Genomic DNA, 26,330 nt, shown 5'->3' with positions numbered 1-26,330 from the left:
TTTCCTCTTCCCCAATGAACACTCTTGTTTCCCTTACCAACAAAGACTTAAGATTAACCCCTGTGTCCTCACTCCTTTCCTCTTCCCCAATGAACACTCTTGTTTCCCTTACCAACAAAGACTTAAGATTAACCCCTGTGTCCTCACTCCTTTCCTCGTCCCCTTTCCACTCCTCCTCTCTCCTTTCTTCATCTTTCCAACTGGCATCTCCTTTACAAAACAAAGGCATGGTTTTTGAACACATACGTGTACACACGTATATATACATTTATATGTATTCAGTGGATTCGGAATGTATTCAGACTCCTTGACTTTTTCCACATTTTGTGACGTTACAGCATTATTCTAAATGGTTAAATAAATACAAATTCTCAGCATTCTACACACAATACCCCATAATGGCAAAACAGAGTAATGTACAGGCAGGTTTGGGGAGTAACTAATTACATGTAATCCATTACATGTAAGGGATTACAAAATAAATGCTAACTGTAATCCGTTACATTACCAGAAAAAAATATTGTAATCTGATTACAGATAGTTTTCAAATCAGATCAAATCAAATTTCATTGGTCACACACACGTGTTTAGCAGATGTTATTGTGGGTGTAGCGAAATGCTTCTGTTTCTAGCCCCGACAGACAATGCAGTAATATCTAACAAATTTCACAACATATATCCATACACTAATCTAAGTTAAGGAATGAGGTTAAGAATATATAAATATATGGAGGGACAGTGTCAGAGCGGCATAGACTAAGATAGAGTAGAATAATATAGAATACAGTATATACATATGAGATGAGTAATACAGGATATGTAAACATTATTAAAGTGACTAGTGTTCCACTTATTCAAGTGGCCAGTGATTTCAAGTCTATGTGCACTAGCGTTCAAAAGTTTGGGGTCACTTAAAAATGTCCTTGTTTTTGAAAGAAAATAACATTTTTTGTCCATTAAAATAACATAACATTTATCAGAAATACAGTGTAGGTATTGTTAATGTTGTAAATGACTATTGTAGCTGGATTTTTATTTTTTTATGGAAAATCTACATAGGAGTACAGAGGCCCATGATCAGCAACCAAAATCCACAGGGCTAATGGACACATTCTCAGACTCCTACACTTTTGATAGACTTAAAGGGGCAATCCATTTTTTTAATTAGAAAATTATGTATATTGATTCTTGAAGAATATAACTTAGAAATGCTTCATGAGCTTAGTTCAACTGTCGCACTCCATTAGAACCCAAAATATAAGCTTGTTTTTCTCCAATGTTTGTAAACAATGTAATTGTAAACAAACACTGTATTGCCTCATAACATAGTCCACGATTGGTCAGTCCTTGCGTACAGACAGTTGAAGTCGGAGGTTTACATACACTTAGGTTGGAGTCATTAAAACTTGTTTTTCAACCACTCCACAACTTTCTTGTTAACAAACTGTAGTTTTGGAAATTCGGTGAGGACATCTACTTTGTGCATGACACAAGTCATTTTTCCCACAATTGTTTATAGACAATTTCACTTATAATTCACTGTATCACAATTCCAGTGGGTCAGAAGTTTATATACACTAAGTCATGCAATTGTAGACATCCACAATTTTGGTTCATCCTTGGGAGCAATTTCCAAATGCCTGAAGGTACCACCGTTCATCTGTACAAACAATAGTACGCAAGTATAAACACCATGGGACAACACAGCCATCATACCGCTTCGGAAGGAGACGCATTCTGTCTCCTAGATATGAACAAACTTTGGTGCGAAAAGTGCAAATCAATCCCAGAACAACAGCAAAGGACCTTGTGAAGATGCTGGAGGAAACGAGTCCACAGTAAAACGAGTCCTATATCGACATAACCTGAAAGGCAGCTCAGCAAGGAAGAAACTACTGCTCCAAAACCGCCATAAAAAAGCCAGACTATGGTTTGCAACTGCACAAAGATCATACTTTTTGCAGAAATGTCCTCTGGTCTGATGAAACAAATATAGAACTGTTTGGCCATAATGACCAGTGTTATGTTTGGAGGAAAAAGAAGAGGGTTGCAAGCCCAAGAACACAATCTCAACCGTGAAGCACGGGGGTGGCAGCATCATGTTGTGGGGGTGCTTTGCTGCAGGAGGGACTGGTGCACTTCACAAAATAGATGGCATCATGAGGGAGGGAAATTATGTGTATATATTGAAGCAGCATCTCAAGACACCAGTCAGGAAGTTAAAGCTTGTTCGCGAATGGGTCTTCCAACTGGATAATGACCCCAAGCATACTTCCAAAGTTGTGGCAAAATGGCTTAAGGACAACAAAGTCAAATTATTGGAGTGGCCATCACAAAGCCCTGACCTCAATCATGTATAAAATTTGTGGGCAGAACTGAAAAAGCGTGTGCGAGCAAGGAGGCCTACAAACCTGACTCAGTTACACCAGCTCTGTCAGCAGGAATGGGCCAAAATTCACCCAGCTTATTGTGGGAAGCTTGTGGAAGGCTACCAAAAACTTTTGACCCAAGTTAAACAATTTAAAGGCAATGCTACCAGATACTAATTGAGTGTATTTAAACTTCTGACCCACTGGGAATGTGATGAAAGAAATAAAAGCTGAAATAAATGATTCTCTCTACTATTATTCTGACATTTCACAGTCTTAAAATAAAGTGGTACTCCTAACTGACCTAAAACAGGGAGTTTTAACTAGGATTAAATGTCAGGAATTGTGAAAAACTTAGTTTAAATGTATTTGGCTAAGGTGTATGTAAACTTCCAACTTCAACTGTAGCTATGTCTATTAATTGGAGAGTGGTTCAATCTTTCCAATTGTTCCGGAACTTTGACACACGTTTCAGGATGAGTACGGAGAGCTGACTCAGGTGGCACCAAACTGACAACACATTCTTTTATTCCAAATCCGTGGGTCCTCCACCAACTCAACAACTTCCCCATTTCTCTCACCTCCAAATCCTCCTTCTTCTCCCAGACTGGCTCTGGTTTACTCCTCGGCTCCGCCGACTGCTCCAAATAATACATAAAACATAGATAACTAAGGTCAGGGTGTGACACATACCCAAGAAGACAAGGCTGTAATCGCTGCAAAAGGTGCTTCAACAAAGCACTGAGTAAAGGGTCTGAATATTTATGTAAAGGTATAATTTCTGGCTTTTATTTGTTATACATTTGCATAAATATCTAAAAACCAGTTTTTCCTTTGTCATTATGGGGTATTGTGTGTAGATTGATGAGGTAAAAAAACGATTGAATCCATTTTAGAATAAGGCTGTAACAACAACATTTGGAAAAAGTCAAGGGGCATGAATACTTTCAGAATGCACTGTACCCTACCCATTCCCCTCCCCCATGCTGCAATTTATGCAACACATAAGTGAGAAACCTACATGCCAAATATAGACCATATATTGTGAACTATCCGTTCAGATCCCAGTCCTGCCTACCTATAGGTTATGTAACATTTCTCCAGGAGGTTTCCTGAAGGAGAAAGACTCCACTTCTTTGTCTATGATAATTAAACACTATAGTGAATCATACAGTAAAGTCCCCCAGAACACAACAGTGAATATTATAGTATAGTATACTATAGTATTTTTTTTAATGTGGGAAGTTATATTCTTCAAGAATCAGTGGGTATATATCATTATATTTACAAGTCCAAAAAGGCACATGTACCAACTAAAGATTGCCCCTTTAACAGATGTGAACATGACCCATTAACTTGACCCCAAAAAATGGATTCTGTCTACTGTTCCACCAATGCACATCAAAGTCATTCCCTTGTCCCACGTTTGGGCTTTTTAGACGTGGTCTTCCTAATTTGTCCGGTGGAAACATTACTACTACTGCAACATCTTTCCACATGTGAGGAGAATAACATTATTTCAACCCCACATATGAATCTGCAATTCCAAGTTTCACATGTGGAGTTTTATTCCTTGTGAACCTGCAAGTTAGATTGTCACATGTGAAACTGCAATTCACATGAGAGGTAAAAACATGATATTCTCCTCACATGTGAAAAGATGGTGTTAACATGTGAACTCTAAATTGAATGCATGTGAAAATGATGATTTGTCATGTGAAATTTAAGCTCGCCATGTGTAAACAGCTATTTCACATGTGAAACTGCAAATTTGACATGTGCTTTTTCGGGTAAGGGCTGTGTTCGGCCTGGTCTTTTCAGACCGACCTCTGTGTGTTCAGTTTTGTGTGTTGGCCTCTCATAATCCAAATCCTGGTTGATGCTGGCTGTTTACTGGCCTGCTGTGTCTAATGATGCTCTGTTAGATGGGCTCTATGCTGGGAGCTCTGCTCTACTCTGGGGGAGGACTGCTAGGATGGGGCTGCCTCCAGCTGTCTGCCTTAATCTCCTCTTCCTCCTCTCACCTGTCGTTCCTCTGTCTGTTTAACTGTCCGTCTGTCTGTCCGTCCGTCCATCCGTCCGTCTGTCTGACTGTCTGTCTCTCTCCTCTCATTCGCCTGTCTGTCTGTCTGTCTGTCTGTCTGTCTGTCTGTCTGTCTGTCTGTCTGTCTGTCTGTCTGTCTGTCTGTCTGTCTTTCTTCTCTCTCTGTCTGCCTCTCTGTCTCTCTCCTCTCTGTCTCTCTCCTCTCTGTCTCTCTCCTCTTTTCTCTCTCTTCTCTGTCCTTTCTCTCCTATCTCCTCTCCCCTCACAGATACTTGGTCCTATCAAATGCCAGGCAGTCAAATTTTTGGAGATGTGATAGCTGTAAAATCTCCAGGTCCCCCAGCTTCTCGTCTCTTATTTTTTGCTAGCGAGCCACTGAAATTTGAAGGCTGCGACGTGCTGGTTTAACACGATGCTGGATTTGGCTGTCACTCTGGCACCGGCATCAGGTCCTCCATCTTCCCAGCATGCAGCAGCAGCAGGGAATCACACAGAGTGGCTGAGCAGGGCTTATGCTGGTGTGTGTGTGTTTGTGTGTGTGAATACCCAGCTAGCACATTTGGTTCCTTGGAAGTTGTTGGAAAGAAAAGTTTGTTGGTTCCTATTGGTTCTGGGAACGAAGCCATACGTTTCCTGACCGGTAAAACTGAATGTTTTTTTCAACATTCTCCAGTAGCGTGTATTGATGGATGCCAAGGGAAGCCAGGCTTCCCCCCCCCCAAAAAAATCCACAAATATATTTTAGTCTCTCTGTGTTTCATAAATGTCCTTAAATTCGCAAGAGGCTGACTTTCTCTCACCGGAGAAAGCATCCAAGCGAGCGAAACAGCGCCCCTCTGTCTCTGTATGTGTAGCCCATCTATCTGATGCTGTCTGGTCAAAAAGAGTATGACATTGTGGCCGCCCATAGAGTTGAATGCAAGGGAAGCCAGCGAACATTAGGCGTCCCTTGATAAAAAAAAGTATAAACATTTGCCAATCACTGTTGAGTGAGCTTAACTGTGAAAGGTCAAAAAAAAAGGGAAGCCAGTTTGGATTTGGCTTCAGAACAATCACATCAGATGCCAAACGTCATTGACAAAAAAAATTGTTCCCTTGGCCTGAGAGGATGGAAGTTCAACATGTAGCTAGATGTAGTAGGCTAATGTTAACTAGCTGGCCTGGCGCATTGTTGCCCATGAATGGAAGTTAGGCTAGTGAGCAAGCATTTTAGCCAGGTAGCCTAGGACAATAAAAACTAAAAGAGTGTACTGTATGACAGAGTGATAACCCGTTTAAGCAACATGAAAGAGAGGAGGATGGCATTGGCCATCTCTACAAGTAGGGGGAGTCAAACTGTTTTTTCCACACACATACCACACACACACAGAAATCAATACCATGGACAGCCACATCATACTTACTGTGGCTTAAATTGATTGGACAAAATCATTTCTGGTATCTTCTGGTTGTCACTATTAAACTAAACATAGGTGGTTTGATTATCAAATCAAATCAACTTTTAATTGTCACACACATGGTTAGCAGATGTTAATGCGAGCGTAAAGAAATGCTTGTGCTTCTAGTTCCTACATTGCAGTAATATCTAACAAGTAATCTAACACTTCCCACAACTACCTAATACACACAAATCTAAAGTGGCAAATGAGAATATGTACATGTAAGTATATGGATGAGCGATGGCCGAGCGGCATAGGCAAGGTGCAATAGATGGTGTAAATACAGTTTATACATGTGAGATGAGTAATGTAAGATATGTAAACATGATTAAAAGTGCCATTATTTAGAGTGGCATTGTATAAAGTGACTAGTGATCCGTTTATTGAAGTGTCCAGTGATTGGGTCTCAATGAAGGCAGCAGCCTCTCTGAGTTAGTGATGGCTGTTTAGCAGTCTGATGGCCTTGAGATAGAAGCTGTTTTTCAATTTCTCGGTCCCAGCTTTGTTGCACCTGCACTGACCTCGCCTTCTGGATGGTAGCGGAGTGAACAGGCAGTGACACGGGTGGTTGATACCATTGATGATCTTTTGGCCTTCCTGTGACATCGGGTGTTGTAGGTGTCCTGTCCAGTGATGCGTTGTGCAGACCACACCACCCTCTGGAGAGCCTGGAATAAACCAATGTACAGTTAATAACACAATAGAAAAGAAAAAGATTTCCATGTGTTTGATGCCATTCCATTAGCTCCGTTCCAGCCATTATTATGAGCCGTCCTCCCCTCAGCAGCCTCCACTGGTTTTTAAATAACATTCTTAGAACAGTCTCTGAATGTTACTAACATTTTCTTGTGGTTTTTATGGAACGTTTTCTTAATGTTCTGAGAATGTAATCTATGTTTTTAAATAACATTCTTAAAACTTGCTCTGAACGTTACAAAAGTTTTTTTGTGTGTTTTTATCAAACATTTATTTAAAGTTCGGAACAATTTGAGAACATGACAACCATGAGGAAACCTGTAAGAAACAGTCTTACTTAAGTATTGAAATTCCCACAGAAGAACGTTGTAGTGGACAGGAATATTTGATACGTGTATCTTATATATATTACTGTAACTCAACTACAGAACACTATGGTTGATTTACAGTAATAGAACACTATAGTTACAGTAATAGAACACTATAGTTACAGTAATAGAACACTATAGTTACAGTAACAGAACACTATAGTTACAGTAACAGAACACTATAGTTACAGTAACAGAACACTATAGTTACAGTAATAGAACACTGTAGTTACAGTAATAGAACACTATAGTTACAGTAATAGAACACTATAGTTACAGTAATAGAACACTATAGTTACAGTAATAGAACACTATAGTTACAGTAACAGAACACTATAGTTACAGTAATAGAACACTATAGTTACAGTAATAGAACACTGTAGTTACAGTAACAGAACACTATAGTTACAGTAACAGAACACTATAGTTACAGTAATATAACACTATAGTTACAGTAATAGAACACTATAGTTACAGTAACAGAACACTATAGTTACAGTAATAGAACACCATAGTTACAGTAATAGAACACTATAGTTACAGTAATATAACACTATAGTTACAGTAACAGAACACTATAGTTACAGTAATATAACACTATAGTTACAGTAATAGAACACTATAGTTACAGTAATATAACACTATAGTTACAGTAATAGAACACTATAGTTACAGTAATAGAACACTATAGTTACAGTAATAGAACACTATAGTTACAGTAACAGAACACTATAGTTACAGTAATAGAACACTATAGTTACAGTAATAGAACACTATAGTTACAGTAATAGAACACTATAGTTACAGTAATAGAACACTATAGTTACAGTAATAGAACACTATAGTTACAGTAATAGAACACTATAGTTACAGTAATAGAACACTATAGTTACAGTAATAGAACACTATAGTTACAGTAATAGAACACTATAGTTACAGTAATAGAACACTATAGTTACAGTAACAGAACACTATAGTTACAGTAATAGAACACTATAGTTACAGTAATAGAACACTATAGTTACAGTAATATAACACTATAGTTACAGTAATAGAACACTATAGTTACAGTAATAGAACACTATAGTTGAGTTACAGTAATAGAACACTATAGTTACAGTAACAGAACACTATAGTTGAGGTACGGTAATAGAACACTCTGGCTGAGTTACAGTAATAGAACACTATAGTTGAGGTACGGTAATAGAACACTCTGGCTGAGTTACAGTAATAGAACACTATAGTTGAGTTACGGTAATAGAACATTCTGGCTGAGTTACAGTAATAGGCAATGAAGAAATGTTTGAGAATGGAATTTTAAATCAATTTAATTCCCTTTGTAGAATGAATGGATTCACACACAAGGCATCAAGCTTAAGGTACAAGGCAATGCTGACATTAACAAAGCATTATTCTAGGCATGATCAGAGAGAGAAAGAGAGAGACAAAGAAACCATGGTTTGTGCCATGGCCCATAGCTCATAGGAAAGAGAGAAAGAGTGTAGGTATCTCAGCACTAGAGGTCGACCGATTAATCGGAATGGCCGATTAATTAGGGCTGATTTCAAATTTTCATAACAATCGGAAATCAATATTTTTGGGCGCCGATTTTCCGATTTAAAAAATAAAAATAAATATTTTTTACATTTTATATACCTTTATTTAACGAGGCAAGTCAGTGAAGAACACATTCTTATTTTCAATGACGGCCTAGGAACAGTGGGTTAACTGCCTTGTTCAGGGGCAGAATGACAGATTTTCACCTTGTCAGCTCAGGGGATTCAATCTTGCAACCTTACAGTTAAGTTAACTAGTCCAACGCAATAACGACCTGCCTCTCTCTCGTTGCACTCCACAAGGAGACTGCTTGTTACGCGAATGCAGTAAGCCAAGGTAAGTTGCTAGCTAGCATTAAACTTATCTTATAAAAATCAATCAATCATTATCACTAGTTAACTACACATGGTTGATGATATTACTAGATATTATCTAGCGTGTCCTACATTGCATATAATCTGACTGAGCATATAAGTATCTAAGTATCTGACTGAGCGGTGGTAGGCAGAAACAGGCACGTACACATTCATCCAAACAGCACTCTCAAGCGTTTTGCCAGCAGCTCTTCGTTGTGCGTCAAGCATTGCGCTGTTTATGACTTCAAGCCTATCAACTCCCGAGATGAGGCTGGTGTAACCGAAGTGTAATGGCTAGCTAGTTAACGCGCTAATAGCATTTCAAACGTCACTCGCTCTGAGCCTGTGGTTGTTCCCCTTGCTCTGCATGGGTAACGCTGCTTCGATGTGGTGGCTGTTGTCGTTGTGATCCTGGTTCGAGCCCAGGGAGGAGCGAGGAGAGGGACGGAAGCTATACTGTTACACTGGCAATACTAAAGTCCTATAATTCCTATAATAACTACAACCTAAAACTTCTTATCTGGGAATATTGAAGACTCGTGTTAAAAGGAACGACAAGCTTTCATATGTTCTCATGTTCTGAGCAAGGAACTGAAACGTTAGCTTTCTTACATGGCAAATATTGCACTTTTACTTTCTTCTCCAACACTTTGTTTTTGCATTATTTAAACTAAATTCAACATGTTTCATTATTTACTTGAGGCTAAATTGATTTTATTGATGTATTATATTAAGTTAAAATAAGTGTTCATTCAGTATTGTTGTAATTGTCATTATTACAAATAATAACTAAAAAAATTGTCCGATTAATCGGCACCGGCTTTTTTGGTCCTCCAATAATCGGTATTGGTATCGGCGTTGAAAAATCATAATCGGTCGACCTCTACTCAGCACAGCAGGTCAGGAAGAGAAAGAGTGTAGGTATCTCAGCACAGCAGGTCAGGAAGAGAAAGAGTGTAGGTATCTCAGCATAGCAGGTCAGGAAGAGAAAGAGTGTAGGTATCTCAGCACAGCAGGTCAGGAAGAGAAAGAGTGTAGGTATCTCAGCATAGCAGGTCAGGAAGAGAAAGAGTGTAGGTATCTCAGCACAGCAGGTCAGGAAGAGAAAGAGTGTAGGTATCTCAGCACAGCAGGTCAGGAAGAGAAAGAGTGTAGGTATCTCAGCACAGCAGGTCAGGAAGAGAAAGAGTGTAGGTATCTCAGCATAGCAGGTCAGGAAGAGAAAGAGTGTAGGTATCTCAGCACAGCAGGTCAGGAAGAGAAAGAGTGTAGGTATCTCAGCATAGCAGGTCAGGAAGAGAAAGAGTGTAGGTATCTCAGCATAGCAGGTCAGGAAGAGAAAGAGTGTAGGTATCTCAGCACAGCAGGTCAGGAAGAGAAAGAGTGTAGGTATCTCAGCACAGCAGGTCAGGAAGAGAAAGAGTGTAGGTATCTCAGCACAGCAGGTCAGGAAGAGAAAGAGTGTAGGTATCTCAGCACAGCAGGTCAGGAAGAGAAAGAGTGTAGGTATCTCAGCACAGCAGGTCAGGAAGAGAAAGAGTGTAGGTATCTCAGCACAGCAGGTCAGGAAGAGAAAGAGTGTAGGTATCTCAGCACAGCAGGTCAGGAAGAGAAAGAGTGTAGGTATCTCAGCACAGCAGGTCAGGAAGAGAAAGAGTGTAGGTATCTCAGCACAGCAGGTCAGGAAGAGAAAGAGTGTAGGTATCTCAGCACAGCAGGTCAGGAAGAGAAAGAGTGTAGGTATCTCAGCACAGCAGGTCAGGAAGAGAAAGAGTGTAGGTATCTCAGCATAGCAGGTCAGGAAGAGAAAGAGTGTAGGTATCTCAGCATAGCAGGTCAGGAAGAGAAAGAGTGTAGGTATCTCAGCACAGCAGGTCAGGAAGAGAAAGAGTGTAGGTATCTCAGCACAGCAGGTCAGGAAGAGAAAGAGTGTAGGTATCTCAGCACAGCAGGTCAGGAAGAGAAAGAGTGTAGGTATCTCAGCACAGCAGGTCAGGAAGAGTAAGAGTGTAGGTATCTCAGCATAGCAGGTCAGGAAGAGAAAGAGTGTAGGTATCTCAGCATAGCAGGTCAGGAAGAGAAAGAGTGTAGGTATCTCAGCACAGCAGGTCAGGAAGAGAAAGAGTGTAGGTATCTCAGCACAGCAGGTCAGGAAGAGAAAGAGTGTAGGTATCTCAGCACAGCAGGTCAGGAAGAGAAAGAGTGTAGGTATCTCAGCACAGCAGGTCAGGAAGAGAAAGAGTGTAGGTATCTCAGCACAGCAGGTCAGGAAGAGAAAGAGTGTAGGTATCTCAGCACAGCAGGTCAGGAAGAGAAAGAGTGTAGGTATCTCAGCACAGCAGGTCAGGAAGAGAAAGAGTGTAGGTATCTCAGCACAGCAGGTCAGGAAGAGAAAGAGTGTAAGTATCTCAGCACAGCAGGCCAGGAAGAGAAAGAGTGTAGGTATCTCAGCACAGCAGGTCAGGAAGAGAAAGAGTGTAGGTATCTCAGCACAGCAGGTCAGGAAGAGAAAGAGTGTAGGTATCTCAGCACAGCAGGTCAGGAAGAGAAAGAGTGTAGGTATCTCAGCACAGCAGGTCAGGAAGAGAAAGAGTGTAGGTATCTCAGCATAGCAGGTCAGGAAGAGAAAGAGTGTAGGTATCTCAGCATAGCAGGTCAGGAAGAGAAAGAGTGTAGGTATCTCAGCACAGCAGGTCAGGAAGAGAAAGAGTGTAGGTATCTCAGCACAGCAGGTCAGGAAGAGAAAGAGTGTAGGTATCTCAGCACAGCAGGTCAGGAAGAGAAAGAGTGTAGGTATCTCAGCACAGCAGGTCAGGAAGAGAAAGAGTGTAGGTATCTCAGCACAGCAGGTCAGGAAGAGAAAGAGTGTAGGTATCTCAGCACAGCAGGTCAGGAAGAGAAAGAGTGTAGGTATCTCAGCACAGCAGGTCAGGAAGAGAAAGAGTGTAGGTATCTCAGCACAGCAGGTCAGGAAGAGAAAGAGTGTAGGTATCTCAGCACAGCAGGTCAGGAAGAGAAAGACTGTAGGTATCTCAGCACAGCAGGTCAGGAAGAGAAAGAGTGTAGGTATCTCAGCACAGCAGGTCAGGAAGAGAAAGAGTGTAGGTATCTCAGCACAGCAGGTCAGGAAGAGAAAGAGTGTAGGTATCTCAGCATAGCAGGTCAGGAAGAGAAAGAGTGTAGGTATCTCAGCACAGCAGGTCAGGAAGAGAAAGAGTGTAGGTATCTCAGCACAGCAGGTCAGGAAGAGAAAGAGTGTAGGTATCTCAGCACAGCAGGTCAGGAAGAGAAAGAGTGTAGGTATCTCAGCACAGCAGGTCAGGAAGAGAAAGAGTGTAGGTATCTCAGCACAGCAGGTCAGGAAGAGAAAGAGTGTAGGTATCTCAGCACAGCAGGTCAGGAAGAGAAAGAGTGTAGGTATCTCAGCATAGCAGGTCAGGAAGAGAAAGAGTGTAGGTATCTCAGCACAGCAGGTCAGGAAGAGAAAGAGTGTAGGTATCTCAGCACAGCAGGTCAGGAAGAGAAAGAGTGTAGGTATCTCAGCACAGCAGGTCAGGAAGAGAAAGAGTGTAGGTATCTCAGCACAGCAGGTCAGGAAGAGAAAGAGTGTAGGTATCTCAGCACAGCAGGTCAGGAAGAGAAAGAGTGTAGGTATCTCAGCACAGCAGGTCAGGAAGAGAAAGAGTGTAGGTATCTCAGCACAGCAGGTCAGGAAGAGAAAGAGTGTAGGTATCTCAGCACAGCAGGTCAGGAAGAGAAAGAGTGTAGGTATCTCAGCACAGCAGGTCAGGAAGAGAAAGACTGTAGGTATCTCAGCACAGCAGGTCAGGAAGAGAAAGAGTGTAGGTATCTCAGCACAGCAGGTCAGGAAGAGAAAGAGTGTAGGTATCTCAGCACAGCAGGTCAGGAAGAGAAAGAGTGTAGGTATCTCAGCACAGCAGGTCAGGAAGAGAAAGAGTGTAGGTATCTCAGCACAGCAGGTCAGGAAGAGAAAGAGTGTAGGTATCTCAGCACAGCAGGTCAGGAAGAGAAAGACTGTAGGTATCTCAGCACAGCAGGTCAGGCACATAAGATACAAATACAGTGCGTCTGAGATCCTTCATGACATCTGAGTTGTTTACATTCAAAATCTGAATTGCCGACCAATAGTATTAATATAAAGTTAACATCCAATACAGATATGAGACCTATATATGTAATCACTGCAAAACCTCTTTTTCTCAGTGGTGTGACAATGGGGGTTGGTGAGATCAACACAGAGAAGGCTGAATTCCTCAGAAGACATTCAAAACATTTTGCGTGGAGTGTTGATGAGAAGAGTCACTTCGGGGGGCTGTCCTACTGTGTTGTCTCTTAACGTTCTCGGAACAATGCGAGAACATGCTTTTTAAATAGAACCACCAGGAAACGTTGTGCTGAAGTACTGAAATTCCCACAGAAGAATGTTGTTTTTATAACATTCTCTGAACTATTTGAGAACATTCCCAATGTCAAACCAGCGTCCGAACAGTCCTACAAGATTATCAACATTTGAATTAAATGTAACCATGTTTGATCTTTTAAGTAATTAAATACCAAATTAAATAGCGTTTTTTTTTTGTCAAGTTACTTTAAATGTGCTGAGAATGTTTCAAAGCTATCCTGCACCATTCCCAGAAAGTTGTAGGAAGGTTTTATGCTAAATAACCATAGAACAACCACGATCTCAGCAAGCTCTAGGAAACATAAGGTTCTCAGAACGTTATGTGCTACCTGGGGATGACTGAGGTAGAGAGGCAGAGAGAGAGACTGTGCTTTCGTGTGTTGCTATGTTGGTTGTCTGATGTTGCCATACTGATGATGTATTACTTGAGCAAATAACAGGAGCACCACTAATTAGTAGAAATTTTGACCCACATCAGTGCCTCGGTACACAGTGGAACTCTAGGCTCACAGTACACAGACATCTTAAATGCATAATTGCCCACCTCTGTCAGTTTCTCTAGCTCTTCCTCTCTCTCTCCCTCTCTCTTTTTTTCTGCTCTCTCTTTCTGCGCTCTTCCACCCTCTCTCTCTCCGTCCCCCTCCATCCCTCTCTTCATTCTTCCCTCCCTCTCTTCCACCAAGCCAGATAGATGCTGTTCTGCTCTGTGTTACATTGTGCTAGCTAGCTCTCCCATGAGCTTCGTCTCTCTGTCTTTTTCATTAGCAGGATTTATCGGCAGTAGTAATTACAGAACGCTTTTAAGCCCCAGACGCCACCAGCCAGCCAGCCAGGCCCTGATGAAAAATATCATGCATTAGCACTGATGCTGCTAAACTGGTGAGAACTATGTTTGCTCCTTTTACAAAGGCAGCAGAGACTTGCTGTAATAAATGAGGGTTGCTTTGAGGGATATAATCAGAATAATAATAATAATGATAATAATAATAGTTGTAGGGTGACTGTACAGTAACATGCACTGGGATTCACACATCATGCAAACCAACACACAGACTTGTAGATAGAAACATGCACACACACACACACGCGCGCACACGCACACGCGCGCACACACGCGCACGCACGCACACACACACACACACACACACACACACACTTTCCACTCGATGAAGCTCTCCTTTCGCTAAAAGTTCAGATATTCCCCAGGTTTGCATTCTGCTGACGTCCTAGCCGAGCAGACAAAGAGATGACACAGACAGACAACTGTGACATGAATGGCCAAGCTTCAAATGGTATAAGAGTCAGTCAGTCACATCTGTCATCTGCCCTGCATCAGAACCTTCAACCCCCGCCTGCAGCACCGCATTTCTTCTCCTGAACCACCAGGTGGCACTGTGGCACTGTGGAGGAGTTGGAGGTGCTGCTGCAAGAGACTGGAGATAGGGAGCACACAATACTCACACATGCAGACAGACCGACACAGACCGACAGACAGACAGACAGACAGACAGACAGACAGACAGACAGACAGACAGACAGACAGACAGACAGACAGACAGACAGACAGACAGACAGACAGACAGACAGACAGACAGACAGACAGACAGACAGACAGACAGACAGACAGACAGACAGACATGGCTGTGAAACAGACAGACAGACAGACAGACAGACAGACAGACAGACAGACAGACAGACAGACAGACAGACAGACAGACAGACAGACAGACAGACAGACAGACAGACAGACAGACAGACAGACAGACGGAGGGAGGGAGGGAGTTGGGTTTGATAAACACATAAATAAGACTAGATGATTCATAGATGTAAGCTTCCTGCAGTCTGAGACCCCAGAGAGCATTGTCCTTTCAGGAAAATGATGTGCTTGATTAACATCAGTCCTGGTTGTGCGCTGATGGGAATGGATCGCCCGTTTGTTAGTTTGTTAGTCAGGCTGACGGCTGGGATTAGGGCCGTGGTAGTGGTCTGGCAGGGAGGATGGGCAATTGGGCAGACTGTGGTTATACGTGATGGAGGGGAAGAATATTATACCAGTGTGTGTGGGTGTGTGTGTGTCTGTGTGTATGTGTGTGGGTGTGTGTGCTCGTGTGTGTGTTAAGATATGTGTATATATATATGTACTTGTGTTAGTGTGTAAGTCTCTCTGGATAAGAGTGTCTGCTAAATGACTCACGTGTTTAGAATACACAATGGGTGTTGTATCCATACATCCAGTCACCCTAGGATCCAGTCACCCTGGGATCCAGTCACCCTAGGATCCAGTCGCCCTGGGATCCAGTCACCCTGGGATCCAGTCACCCTAGGATCCAGTCACCCTGGGATCCAGTCACCCTAGGATCCAGTCACCCTGGGATGCAGTCACCCTGGGATCCACGCACCAAGGGACCCAGTCACCCTGGGATTCCTCCAAGTCCTCTGGCTCCTCACACCAGTCCTCTGGCTCCTCACACCAGTCCTCTGGCTCCTAACACCAGTCCTCTGGCTCCTAACACCAGTCCTCTGGCTCCTAACACCAGTCCTCTGGCTCCTAACACCAGTCCTCTGCTAACTCTACGCAGCCTTCCTCTCTAAGTGTCACTCCACAGGTCTCCATCACTCAAGGAGGGATGGAGGGAAGGAGAGATGGAGGGAAGGAGGGATGGAGGGATGGAGAGATGGAGGGATGGAGAGATGGAGGGATGGAGAGACAGAGGGATGGAGGGATGGAGGGAAGGAGAGACAGAGGGATGGAGGGATGGAGAGACAGAGGGATGGAGGACTGTCAGGACTAGTTACTGTCAGGACATTTACTGTCAGTACTAGGTTGTCTACAGGCTGTCTCTATGTTACTGTCAGTACTAGGTACTTCTACAGGCTGTCTCTATGTTACTGTCAGTACTGGGTTGTCTACAGGCTGTCTCTATGTTACTGTCAGTACTAGGTTGTCTATAGGCTGTCTCTATGTTACTGTCAGTACTAGGTTGTCTACAGGCTGTCTCTATGTTACTGTCAGTACTAGGTTGTCTACAGGCTGTCTCTATGTTACTGTCAGTACTAGGTTGTCTACAGGCTGTCTCTATGCTACTGTCAGTACTAGGTTGTCTACAGGCTGTCTCTATGTTACTGAGGGTACTAGGTTGTCTACAGGCTGTCTCTATGTTACTGAGGGTACTAGGTTGTCTACAGGCTGTCTCTATGTTACTGAGGGTATTAGGTTGTCTACAGGCTGTCTCTATGTTACTGTCAGTACTAGGTTGTCTACAGGCTGTCTCTATGTTACTGTCAGTACTAGGTTGGATTTCTCTTTTCACCGAACTCCGGTGTGTCTTATATGGTCAGAGGTGAAGGGTCAGAGGTGAAGGGTCAGAGGTGTGTGGGTGTCCAGCTCTATGGGAAACATGTATTACTGAGTCTTGTTATAGCAGTGTGCCACTTTATAGAGCTCCTGCCAGCCTGCATGCCCAGTTGGCCCCTGCAGGTAGAGGGGGGTGACCCTGTGCACCGCTGCTGCCTCCCTGTGTTGTGGCTGGAGGCACAGATTAAAGGAGCCGTTATAGTCTCTGGTTAGATCAGCATTGAGCCGCTCTGCAGCCCTCCGGCATAGGGAACATACCATCACCTTCCCTCCCTTCCCTTCCCTCCCACACACACACACACACACACACACACACACACACACACACACACACACACACACACACACACACACACACACACACACACACACACACACACACACACACACACCAGCTAGTGAATTGTGTTTCAGCTAGTCTGCAGGATCATGGAACTCACATTTTTCTCATGTTCCTCCTCCAGGCTGTTTCTGTTGTCTTGCTCTCATTCTCCCCCTCTCATTCTCCCCTCCTTTCCTTCTCTCATTCTCCCCTCTCTCCCTTCCTTTCCTTCTCTCATTCTCCCCCTCTCTCCTCTCCTTTCCTTCTCTCATTCTCCCCCTCTCCTCCCTCCTTTCCTTCTCTCATTCTCCCCCTCTCATTCTCCCCTCCTTTCCTTCTCTCATTCTCCCCTCTCTCCCTTCCTTTCCTTCTCTCATTCTCCCCCTCTCTCCTCTCCTTTCCTTCTCTCATTCTCCCCCTCTCCTCCCTCCTTTCCTTCTCTCATTCTCCCCCTCTCATTCTCCCCTCCTTTCCTTCTCTCATTCTCCCCCTCTCTCCCCTCCTTTCCTTCTCTCATTCTCCCCCTCTCCTCCCTCCTTTCCTTCTCTCATTCTCCCCCTCTCATTCTCCTCTCCTTTCCTTCTCTCATTCTCCCCCTCTCTCCCCTCCTTTCTTTCTCTCATTCTCCCCCTCTCTCCCCTCCTTTCTTTCTCTCATTCTCCCCCTCTCATTCTCCCCTCCTTTCCTTCTCTCATTCTCCCCCTCTCTCCCCTCCTTTCCTTCTCTCATTCTCCCCCTCTCATTCTCCCCTCCTTTCCTTCTCTCATTCTCCCCCTCTCATTCTCCCCTCCTTTCCTTCTCTCATTCCTCCCCTCTCATTCTCCCCTCCTTTCCTTTTCTCATTCTCCCCCTCTCTCCCCTCCTTTCCTTCTCTCATTCTCCCCCTCTCTCCCCTCCTTTCTTTCTCTCATTCTCCCCCTCTCATTCTCCCCTCCTTTCCTTCTCTCATTCTCCCCCTCTCTCCCTTCCTTTCCTTCTCTCATTCTCCCCCTCTCTCCCCTCCTTTCCTTCTCTCATTCTCCCCCTCTCTCCCCTCCTTTCTTTCTCTCATTCTCCCCCTCTCATTCTCCCCTCCTTTCCTTCTCTCATTCTCCCCCTCTCTCCCTTCCTTTCCTTCTCTCATTCTCCCCCTCTCCTCCCTCTTTCCTTCTCTCATACTCCCCCTCTCTCCCCTCCTTTCCTTCTCTCATTCTCCCCCTCTCTCCCCTCCTTTCTTTCTCTCATTCTCCCCCTCTCATTCTCCCTCCTTTCCTTCTCTCATTCTCCCCCTCTCTCCCCTCCTTTCCTTCTCTCATTCTCCCCCTCTCTCCCCTCCTTTCCTTCTCTCATTCTCCCCCTCTCTCCCCTCCTTTCCTTCTCCCTTTCTTTCCCTCTCTCCCCTCCTTTCCTTCTCTCATTCTCCCCCTCTCTCCCCTCCTTTCCTTCTCTCATTCTCCCCCTCTCTCCCCTCCTTTCCTTCTCTCATTCTGCCCCTCTCTCCCCTCCTTTCCTTCTCTCATTCTCCCCTCTCTTCCCTCCTTTCCTTCTCTCATTCTCCCCCTCTCTCCCCTCCTTTCCTTCTCTCATTCTCCCCTCTCATTCTCCCCTCCTTTCCTTCTCTCATTCTCCCCCTCTCTCCCCTCCTTTCCTTTCTCATTCTCCCCCTCTCATTCTCCCCTCCTTTCCTTCTCTCATTCTCCACCCTTCTACTCCCCCCCCTCCTTTCCTTCTCTCATCCTCCCCCTCTCATTCTCCCCTCCTTTCCTTTTCTCATTCTCCCCCTCTCTCCCTCCTTTCCTTCTCTCATTCTCCCCCTCCTCCCCTCCTTTCTTTCTCTCATTCTCCCTGCTCTCATTCTCCCCTCCTTTCCTTCTCTCATTCTCCCCCTCTCTCCTCTTCCCTTCCCTCTCATTCTCCCCCTCTCTCCCTCCTTCCTCTCTCTATTCTCCCCCTCCTCCTCTCTCTCTTTCTTTCTCTCATTCTCCCCCTCTCATTCTCCCCTCCTTTCCTTCTCTCATTCTCCCCCTCTCTCCCTTCCTTTCCTTCTCTCATTCTCCCCCTCTCCTCCCTCCTTTCCTTCTCTCATACTCCCCCTCTCTCCCCTCCTTTCCTTCTCTCATTCTCCCCCTCTCTCCCCTCCTTTCTTTCTCTCATTCTCCCCCTCTCTCCCTTCCTTTCCTTCTCTCGTTTCCCCTCTCTCCCCTCCTTCCCTTTCTCCATTCTCCCCTCTCTCCCTCCTTTCTTTCTTCCTTCATTCTCCCCCCCTCCTCCCTCCTTTCCTTCTCTCTATTTCTCCCCCTCTCTCCCTTCCTTTCCTTTCTCCACTCTCCCCTCTCTCCCCGCCCTTCCCTCCTTCTCTCTTATTCTCCCCTCTTCCCTCCCTTCCCTCTCATTCTCCCCCTCTCTCCCTTCCTTTCCTTCTCTCATTCTCCCCCCCTCCTCCCTCCTTTTCTTCTCTATTCTCCCCCCCTCCCTCCTTTCCTTCTCTCATTCTCCCCCTCTCTCCCTTCCTTTCCTTCTCTCATTCTCCCCCTCTCTCCCCTCCTTTCCTTCTCTCATGCTCCCCCTCCCTCCCTCCTTCTCATTCTCCCCCTCTCTCCCCCTCCTTCTTTATTCTCCCCCTCCCTCCCTTCCCTCTCTGTCTCCCCTCTCTCCCCTCCTTTCCTTCTCTCATTCTCCCCTCCTTTCTTTCTTCATTCTCCCCCTCCCCTCCTTTCTTTCTCTCATTCTCCCCTCTCTCCCTTCCTTCCTTTTTCTCATTCTCCCTTCACTCTCCCTCCTTTCTTTCTCTCATTCTCCCCCTCTCATTCTCCCCTCCTTCTTCTTTCTCTCATTCTCCCCCTCTCCCCTCCTTTCTTTCTCTTATTCTCCCCTCTCTCCCTTCCTTTCCTTCTCTCATTCTCCCCCTCTCTCCCTTCCCTCTTCATTCTCCCCCTCTCTCCCTCCTTTCCTTCTCTTCATTCTCCCCTCCCTTCGTTTCCTTCTACTCCCCCCCCCCTCCCTCCTTTTCTTCTCCATTCTCCCCCCCTCCTCCCTCCTTTCCTTCTCTCATTCTCCCCCTCTTTCATTCCTCTTATTTTCCCCTCTCTCCCCTCCTTTCCTTCTCTCATACTCCCCCTCTTCCCCTCCTTTCTTTCTCTCATTCTCCCCTCTCCCTCCCTCCCTCCTTTCCTTCTCTCATTCTCCCCTCTCTCCACTTCCTTTTCTCATTCTCCCCCTCCTCTCCTTTCCATCTCCTTTTTTTCTTTCCCTCTCTCCCTCCTTTCCTTCTCTCATTCTGCCCCTCTCTCCCCCTCCTTTCCCTTCTCCCTTTCTTTCCCTCTTCCTTCCCTTCTCCCTTTCTTTTCCCTCTCTCCCCTCCTTTCCTTCTCTCATTCTCCCCCTCTCTCCCTCTCCTTTCCTTCTCCCTTTCTTTCCCTCTCTCCCTCCCTTCCTTTCTCCATTCTGCCCCTCTCTCCCCTCCTTTCCTTCTCCCTTTCTTTCCCTCTCCCCCTCCTTTCCTTTCTCCCATCTGCCCCTCTCCCTCTCCTTCTCCCTTTCTTTCCCTCTCTCCCCTCCTTTCCTTCTCCAACTCCCCCTTCTCCCCTCCTTTCCTTCTCTCATACTCCCCCTCTCTCCCCTCCTTTCTTTCTCTCATTCTCCCCCTCTCCTCCCTCCTTTCCTTCTCTCATTCTCCCCCTCTCTCCCTTCATTTCCTTCTCTCATTCTGCCCCTCTCTCCCCTCCTTTCCTTCTCCCTTTCTTTCCCTCTCTCCCCTCCTTTCCTTCTCTCATTCTCCCCTCTCTCCCTTCATTTCCTTCTCTCATTCTGCCCCTCTCCCCTCCCTTCCCTTCCCCCTTTCTTTCCCTCTCTCCCCTCCTTTCCTTCTCTCTATACTCCCCCTCTCTCCCCTCCTTTCTTTCTCTCATTCTCCCCTCTCCCCCCTCCTTTCCTTCTCTCATTCTCCCCCTTTCTCCCTTCATTTCCTTCTTCATTCTGCCCCTCTCTCCCTCCCTTCCCTTCTCCCTTTCTTTCCCTCTCTCCCCTCCTTTCTTTCTCTATTCTCCCCCTCTCTCCCCTCCTTTCTTTCTCTCATTCTCCCCCTCTCTCCCTCCTTTCCTTCTCATTCTCCCCCTCTCTCCCTCCTTTCCTTCTCTCATTCTCCCCTTCTCTCCTCTCCTTTCCTTCTCTCTATACTCCCCCTCTCTCCCCTCCTTTCCTTCTCTCATTCTCCCCCTCTCTCCTCTCCTTTCTTTCTCTCATTCTCCCCCTCTCTCCCTCCTTTCCCTCTCTCCATTCTCCCCCTTTCTCCCTTCCTTTCCTTCTCTCATTCTCCCCTCTCTCCCCTCCCTTCCTCTCATTCTCCCCCTCTCTCCTTTTCTTCCTTTCCTTTTCTCCTTATTTTCCCCTCTCTCCCCTCCTTTCTTTCTCTCATTCTCCCCCTCTCTCCCCTCCTTTCCTTCTCTCATTCTCCCCCTCTCCTCCCTCCTTTCCTTCTCTCATTCTCCCCCTCTCCCCTCCTTTCCTTCTCTCATTCTCCCCCTCTCTCCTCTCCTTTCCTTCGTCTCCCCTCCTCCCTCCTTTCCTTCTCTCATTCTCCCCCTCTCCCTTCTCCTTTCCTTCTCTCATTCTCCCCCTCTCTCCCCTCCTTTCCTTCTCTCATTCTCCCCCTCTCTCCCCTCCTTTCCTTCTCCTTATACTCCCCCTCTTCCCTCCCTTCCCTTCTCTCATTCTCCCCCTTCCTCCTCCCTTTCCTTCTCTGATTCTCCTTCCTCCCTCCTTTCCTTCTCTCATTCTCCCCCTCTCTCCTCTCCTTTCCTTCTCTCATACTCCCCCTTCCTCCCGCCTTCGTCCATGCTCCCCTCCTCTCCTTTCTTTCTCTCATTCTCCCCCTCTCTCCCTCTCCTTTCCTTCTCTCATTCTCCCCCTCTCTCCCTCTCTCCCTTCCTTTCCTTCTCTCATTCTCCCCCTTCTCCTCCCTTCCCTCTCATTCTCCCCCTCTCTCCCCTCCTTTCCTTCTCTCATTCTCCCCCTCTTCCTCCTCTCCTTTCCTTCTCATTCTCCCCTCTCTCCCCTCCTTTCTTTCTCTCATTCTCCCCCTCTCTCCTCTCCTTTCCTTCTCTCTATTCTCCCCCTCTCTCCCCTCCTTTCCTTCTCTCATTCTCCCCCTCTCTCCCCTCCTTTCCTTCTCTCATTCTCCCCCTCTCTCCCCCTCCTTTCCTTCTCTCTATTTCCCCTCTCTCCTCTCCTTTCCTTCTTCATTCTCCCCCTCTTTCCCTCCTTTCCTTCTCTCATTCTCCCCCTCTCATTCTCCCCTCCTTTCCTTCTTCCCCCATTCTCCCCCTCCTCCTCTCCTTTCCTTCTCTCATTCTCCCCCTCTCTCCTCTCCTTTCCTTCTCTCATTCTCCCCCTCTCTCCCCTCCTTTCCTTCTCTCTTCATTCTCCCCCTCTCATTCTCCCTCCTTTCCTTCTCTCATTCTGCCCTCTCTCCTCTCCTTTCCTTCTCTCATTCTCCCCTCTCTCCCCTCCTTTCCTTCTCTCATTCTCCCCCTCTCATTCTCTCCTCCTTTCCTTCTCTCATTCTCCCCCTCTCTCCTCTCCTTTCCTTCTCTCATTCTCCCCCTCTCTCCCCACCTTTCCTTATCTCATTCTCCTCCTCTCTCCCCTCCTTTCCTTCTCCCTTTCTTTCCCTCTCTCTCCTCCTCTTCCCCTCTTCACTCTCCCTCACTCCCTCCTTTCCCTCTCTCTCCTCCTCCCCTCTCCCTATCTTTCCCTCTCTCTCTCCTTCTCCCCTCTCCCTATCTCTCCCTCTCTCTCCTCCTCTTCCCCTCTTCACTCTCCCTCACTCCCTCCTTTCCTCTCTCTCCTCCTCCTCCCCTCTCCCTATTTCTCCCTCTCTCTCCTCCGCTTTCCCTCTTCACTCTCCCTCACTCCCTATCTTTCCCTCTCTCTCTCCTCCTCCCCTCTCCCTATTTCTCCCTCTCTCTCCTCCTCTTCCCCTCTTCACTCTTCACTCTCCCTCACTCCCTCCTTTCCCTCTCTCTCCTCCTCCTCCCCTCTCCCTATCTCTCCCTCTCTCTCCTCCTCTTCCCCTCTTCACTCCCCCTCACTCCCTCCTTTCCCTCTCTCTCCTCCTCCTCCCCTCTCCCTATCTTTCCCTCTCTCTCCTCCTCCTCCCCTCTCCCTATCTTTCCCTCTCTCTCCTCCTCTTCCCCTCTTCACTCTCCCTCACTCCCTCCTTTCCCCCTCTCTCTAGCCTAGGGGTGCTGCTGCCTGGGTAATGAGTGCCCAGGAGGGGGATATGTGTTACTGCTAGTTCAGAAGGATATGTCCACCTAGTCTCTCTGAATGTGTCTCCTTTCAACCCTGTGGTGCCTGGCTGACTGCTGCCCGCGTTCACACCAGGGCTGGAGCGCAAAATTAATGCAATGAATAATCCTGGTGGTTTTTATGAAAGGTGTGTGTGTGTGTTACTAGTTCAGAAGCGGGCCATTAGTAGCTGATTCTGGGGTTATCCATGCTTCCCCAGGAAAGCAAGAACAAGGACGAGGAAAAAGGCCTGTATGTAAAACAGGTGTCCTTTCTACTGTACGTATCCAGCAGGTATTTTTGACGTAAACTGACTGAATATGTCACCATATATTTCTCTAAAGCCATAGCCTCCCTCTATGAGATACCATATGATTGCTGGGGTCCATAGACTGACTTTGTCAGATCAGATTCATCCCCGAGGTTATGTTGTTTTGTGTTGCGACAGAGAGCCAGTGGCCCAGGCTGGGCATGGCATTGAATTAGTGACTCATGCTGTCCTAAATACCACCATATTCCCTTACATAGCGCACTACTTTTGACCAGAGCCCAACATTATTGGACTATATACAGGGAATAAGGTGCAATTTGGGATGCATGTCAGTAAGTGTCCTAACATGTTTCCCAAGATCAATGGCTTCGTCACACCAGCAGCATTTACATACCTCCCTGAAAGGTCCAACGCGGCTGTTTTTATCTCAATATCATCATTTCTGGATAACAATTAAGTTCCTTACTGTGTGATTTGTTTTGAATTAAAATGGTTAAAAATAAACAAAAATAACTTCTTAGCCAAGAGCAATTTCACAAGGAAGAATTTTGCTAGGACTTTCTGGGATTGGTCTGAGTGGGAGGGGAAACTGAAAACTAGTTGGTGGTGTGAGTGGGAGGGGGAACTGAAAACTAGTTGGTGGTGTGAGTGGGAGGGGAAACTGAAAACTAGTTGGTGGTCTGAGTGGGAGGGGGAACTGAAAACTAGTTGGTGGTCTGAGTGGGGAGGGGGAACTGAAAACTAGCTGGTGGTCTGAGTGGAAGGGGGAACTGAAAACTAGCTGGTGGTCTGAGTGGGAGGGGGAACTGAAAACTAGTTGGTGGTCTGAGTGGAAGGGGGAACTGAAAACTAGCTGGTGGTCTGAGTGGAAGGGGGAACTGAAAACTAGCTGGTGGTCTGAGTGGGAGGGGGAACTGAAAACTAGTTGGTGGTCTGAGTGGGGAGGGGGAACTGAAAACTAGCTGGTGGTCTGAGTGGAAGGGGGAACTGAAAACTAGCTGGTGGTCTGAGTGGAAGGGGGAACTGAAAACTAGCTGGTGGTCTGAGTGGGAGGGGGAACTGAAAACTAGTTGGTGGTCTGAGTGGGAGGGGGAACTGAAAACTAGTTGGTGGTGTGAGTGGGAGGGGAAACTGAAAACTAGTTGGTGGTCTGAGTGGGAGGGGGAACTGAAAACTAGTTGGTGGTCTGAGTGGGGAGGGGGGACTGAAAACTAGTTGGTGGTCTGAGTGGGAGGGGGAACTGAAAACTAGTTGGTGGTCTGAGTGGGGAGGGGGGACTGAAAACTAGTTGGTGGTCTGAGTGAGAGGGGGTAACTGAAAACTAGTTGGTAATGGAAGAACGGTCTGAGTGGGGAGGGGGGACTGAAAACTAGTTGGTGGTCTGAGTGGGGAGGAGGGACTGAAAACTAGTTGGTAATGGAAGAACGGTCTGAGTGGGGAGGGGGGACTGAAAACTAGTTGGTAATGGAAGAAAGGTCTGAGTGGGAGGGGAAACTGAAAACTAGCTGGTGGTCTGAGTGGGAGGGGAAACTGAAAACTAGCTGGTGGTCTGAGTGGGAGGGGGAACTGAAAATTAGCTGGTGGTCTGAGTGGGAGGGGGAACTGAAAACTAGTTGGTGGTCTGAGTGGGAGGGGGAACTGAAAACTAGCTGGTGGTCTGAGTGGGAGGGGGAACTGAAAACTAGTTGGTGGTCTGAGTGGGAGGGGAAACTGAAAACTAGTTGGTGGTCTGAGTGGGGAGGGGGGACTGAAAACTAGTTGGTGGTCTGAGTGAGAGGGGGTAACTGAAAACTAGTTGGTAATGGAAGAACGGTCTGAGTGGGGAGGGGGGACTGAAAACTAGTTGGTGGTCTGAGTGGGGAGGGGGGACTGAAAACTAGTTGGTGGTCTGAGTGAGAGGGGGGAACTGAAAACTAGTTGGTAATGGAAGAACGGTCTGAGTGGGGAGGGGGGAACTGAAAACTAGTTGGTAATAGAAGAACGGTCTGAGTGGGGAGGGGGGACTGAAAACTAGTTGGTGGTCTGAGTGGGAGGGGGAACTGAAAACTAGTTGGTGTTCTGAGTGGGGAGGGGGGACTGAAAACTAGTTGGTGGTCTGAGTGGGGAGGGGGGACTGAAAACTAGTTGGTGGTCTGAGTGGGAGGGGAAACTGAAAACTAGTTGGTGGTCTGAGTGGGAGGGGGAACTGAAAACTAGTTGGTGGTCTGAGTGGGGAGGGGGGACTGAAAACTAGTTGGTGGTCTGAGTGGGGAGGGGGGACTGAAAACTAGTTGGTGGTCTGAGTGAGAGGGTGGAACTGAAAACTAGTTGGTAATGGAAGAACGGTCTGAGTGGGGAGGGGGGACTGAAAACTAGTTGGTAATGGAAGAAAGGTCTGAGTGGGAGGGGAAACTGAAAACTAGCTGGTGGTCTGAGTGGGAGGGGAAACTGAAAACTAGCTGGTGGTCTGAGTGGGAGGGGGAACTGAAAACTAGTTGGTGGTCTGAGTGGGAGGGGAAACTGAAAACTAGCTGGTGGTCTGAGTGGAAGGGGGAACTGAAAACTAGCTGGTGGTCTGAGTGGGAGGGGGAACTGAAAACTAGTTGGTGGTCTGAGTGGGAGGGGGAACTGAAAACTAGCTGGTGGTCTGAGTGGGAGGGGGAACTGAAAACTAGTTGGTGGTCCGAGTGGGGGGGGAAACTGAAAACTAGCTGGTGGTCTGAGTGGGAGGGGGAACTGAAAACTAGCTGGTGGTCTGAGTGGGAGGGGGAACTGAAAACTAGCTGGTGGTCTGAGTGGGAGGGGGAACTGAAAACTAGCTGGTCATGGAAGAAAGGTTTGGAACTGTTTCTTATTGGTCTATTAACTGATTTAAAACTGAGGT

Source organism: Oncorhynchus mykiss, chromosome 18, assembly GCF_057628025.1.
Source record: "Oncorhynchus mykiss isolate SJ-2025 chromosome 18, ASM5762802v1, whole genome shotgun sequence".
Classification (NCBI taxonomy): Eukaryota; Metazoa; Chordata; class Actinopteri; order Salmoniformes; family Salmonidae; genus Oncorhynchus; species Oncorhynchus mykiss.
Note: the sequence above shows the minus strand (reverse complement) of the source record.